Here is a 3,871-nt window from a genome sequence, read left to right on the forward strand (position 1 = left end):
CTATGTGTCAGTCGTTCTCAAACGTTTTCATGTCAAGGACCCCCATAAAATATATGTAATTTGGTCCCTGGTTGAAATCTATTTTTTGCAAGTAGAAATATATCCGGGTCTTACAGGGATAAGGGGGGCCGTTGCACTGGCCAAATACCATAAACTCAGTATTAAACCATTTGTAAACAAGACTTTGTGAGGAACATTCATTCCTGTAGGCCAGAGGTTCACTGGGGCCACTGGGGCACAGGCGCATGATGGCATGATGTAATTAGTGATTTGGTAGCACAGCTGTGTAAAATTCCAATATTGGCTATATTTTAAAAAGCTGTCATATAGGCAGCCTACTCTTAATATATTCTTTCAAATGAGGTTTGGCCTTATAGATCATGGGTTTTCAACAGGTGGTCCGTGGACCACTGGTGGTCCGTGGAGGTATTGCATATGGTCCCTGACCATGCATTTAGTAATGTAGGATTTGTTGATTTGTTTTTAATGTTCTTTCCACTAGTTGAGAAACCGTGAACTGAAGTGCACCGGATTGTCTGGTTGAGTCATTATTATTAGGACATTTTACCAGTAGTAGTCAACGGTTGAGAAACAGTGGGATGTATACACGTGGGATGCATAGCAAGTGTTAACTTACAAAAGCACTAATCTTAGCCCATATCCCCACCCAACACAATAGTGGTCCCCAGGTTGATTCGAAGTCAGGGTGGTGGTCCCTCGTTCACAATCAGTTGAAAACCCCTGATCAAAAATACATGTGTTCAGTTTTTTTAATGAATTCATTTTCAACAATTTGAATAAAGGTTGCACACAAGAGTGAAATTAACCGCTGGGAAAATCCCTAATTGAGAGAGTGTACCAGTGCACACGTATGCAATATAGGCTGCATGGCAACTCTCCATATCGTTTGATAAAGGCATATAAAAAAACGTGACTTATACTGTACACCCAATGGAAATATACACTTCACAGAGTATAGACCTATTAGACCACTTGGAATTATAACAATCACTTGAGTATTTCCTGAGTAGGGCACGAGTTAAATCTCTTTTTGCGGGGATACGCCATGCGCTGAGGACTTTGTGGTGGCGGTGTTCTATACTTCTGCTTGGATTCGTGGTGAGTGCGCGCACCGAAAGTGTAAGATCTGCAAGCTGACAACACACAAGCTTGTAGATACACAAAATGACAAACATTTCACAGAATATCACTTTGTATTAAAACAATCATTGTGCATAGACTATGGCACGAATTAAACTATAGATTTATTTTGGTCAGTAGCCTAACTGTAGGCCTTTACATATATTTGAATGTGCAATAAATAGTTTAGACCACAGTACTGTGGTAGTCTATCTCAGTTGAAGTTATATACCGGTATATTTGTGACCAGATTTGACTGAGGGACTGCCATTGTATTATTTTTTTCATGGCATATGAAAGCAGGGAATCATAGCTTCAAATTAACATTGGTTGTTCAAGTAAAATTGATGTGTTGATGTTATTATGGTATTTACCATAGGCAATATGCCAATATTGAAATGTTAAAATGACCAGTGAGCACCTGCAACTGCACTGTTTAATATTCCATGAGGACTTGGTTTCAATACATGAGCCCAGCACATTTTACTGGGTTCTAACTGACCCAAAATGTGATTTATTCATTATGATCGGTTTGAAAAGTAGAAATATGCAGTAGGCCTCCTTCTTATAGCTGCCTCCTTCCAATAAAAGCCTGGTATCGGAATCGGCTGACACATTAGCCTATTGATTGGCATCAGCATGTTGACAGAGACTCAGCCAATTAAAGTTTCACGTAGGCCTAATGCCTTTGCTGCAAGCACCTGTATCTGCCTCCATTTGCGTCGTGGTCAGGAACAAATTAGCCATTGGGCCAGTGGGGCCGTGGCCCAGGGGCCCTTGGCTCTCAGGGGCCCTTCGGAGAAACTGGACTGCACGGTAATAGATTTGACGCCCTGAAAGGGCTCCTGGGGCCCTTCATTGGCCATTGATTTAGTTAAATGTAGGTCAAAAAGATGATAAAAACACAGAAAATCACGAAAATGTGGCGTGCACGCGTGCTATGGGGCATTGGGGGCCCTGCAAAACGTACCGGCCCAGGGGCCCTCGTGGGGGTTAATCCGTCCCTGGTCGTGGTATTAATTTTATAATAATGTATATTGATCACATGGATGCCACACACACAATAGTTTAACTATTGCGCAAATTGAGCCGGTGGGGTTGAAAATGTAGGCCTGCAGTCCCACCTCAATTAAACTCACTGGAATATAATTTCTTCAGACAAGAGGATCCCAGGCCTATGAGGTAGGCCTATAATTATTGTCTCCACCAGGCTGAAGGCATGGGGAGAGAGTATGTTTTGCACTCCGTCCGTGTGTGTGTGTGTCCTTCCTTCCTTCCTTCCTTCCGTCCTTCCGTCCGTCCGTTATCAGCAAATCTCCGGCACCGTTGGCCCGATCCATGCCAAACTTTGCACACACACTCCCTGGATGCCAACGACGAACCTCTGCCCCAAATATTCCTCAACGGCCTGTTATAGCGCCACCATGAGGCCGATTTAGGCAAACACATTTCTGTAGATAACTCGTACACATTTTATCCATACATCACACAATTCGGTATACACTATCTCCATAGTCATGTGATCAACACAGATCTGCACAATTTCCCATCTTCCATCCTGATTGGCTAAGATTGGCTTCCAAAACTCACATTATTGGTCCGTTTCGAACAAAATGCCACAAATCACAAACACAGTGTCCAATTTCCATGAAATTATACACGCACATAGGCAGAGGATGACATGCCACTATGTTTTTCCCAAATCAGCCTCACGGTGGCGCTATAACAGGCCAATTCCTGTTTTTACCTATAACTGTATCGACAACTTATGTATGTGCACTCCCTAGAGGCCATGGAAAAACATTTTCCCTGCATCCCTCCACATCTGCCGGTTATAGCGCCACCATGAGGCCGATTTCTGCAAAACACATTGTTTATGTTAGTCGCACATATTTCATCCAAATCTCACGCAAATCGGTACACATGATCTCTGTAGTCATGTGATCAAGACGAGCCTGTTGGATTTCTCAGATTCTACACTGATTAGCTAAGATTGCCTTCCAAAGTTTTCAGGAGTAGCCCGTTTTGTACAAAATGCTGCATCCAGAATTCTATCCTCAGAGATGCTATGAGTGATCTGAAGAAAAAATCTGAAGAAAAAAATCATGTTTATATAACTCCTAAACATTTTGCCAAACATCACACACACTCCTATCCTCCTGGTGGAGACCTGTGCCCAGAAGGGCACTTTTTCTAGTTCACTTATGAATGTATACTGTTGCAAACCGACAGTGTCTTGAGGGCCCATGCCCCCCTCCCTCCCTCTCTCTCTCTCTCTCTCTCTCAAAAGACGACTTCCCCGCATGGATCAATGCAGGCTGCATTGACATATATATCCGATATGTTTTTCAGAGCTGCATTATGCAGCTCTGATAAAAATATCGGATATATGTTTTATATGTTTTATATGTTTTTCGGATATGTTTTACCTCTGCAAAGGTGTGAGTGAGCACCCGCCTTGGTCCCGAACTTAAATAAATAAATGGCCAATCTACATTTTATAATTATATTGCTGCAGCGGAGCACACGTTCACCGTTGTAAGCTTGGAAATCTTTTAATTTCCTTTGGTGTCCTTTGATGGATTGATGTCAGTTTGTACATATATAGTAGCCTACAGTGGTAGGTCTACGAGTATTCAGTATTTAAGTCCGACGTCATTTTGTAGTGCTACGTTACGTCCGGGTCCAAGTGGCACCAGCTCCCATCCTACGTTACGTCCGGGTCCAAGTG

The 3,871-nt window shown here is 42.7% G+C and overlaps 1 protein-coding gene across 1 annotated transcript in view; it reads left to right on the forward strand.

Annotated features, from left to right (window-relative positions):
* The window catches only part of LOC306939312 (5'-AMP-activated protein kinase subunit gamma-1-like), a 15,689-nt gene extending 15,360 nt beyond the window's left edge, over positions 1-329 (forward strand). Inside the window, exon 12 of the mRNA XM_079523902.1 lies at positions 1-329. This exon is cut by the window's left edge and continues 1,411 nt beyond it. The gene's annotated coding sequence lies outside the window, so the exon portion shown is untranslated.
* Positions 330-3,871: the final 3,542 nt, after the last annotated feature.

This window comes from Electrona antarctica (genome assembly GCF_951216825.1).
Source record: "Electrona antarctica genome assembly, chromosome: 16".
In the NCBI taxonomy this organism is placed as follows: domain Eukaryota; kingdom Metazoa; phylum Chordata; class Actinopteri; order Myctophiformes; family Myctophidae; genus Electrona; species Electrona antarctica.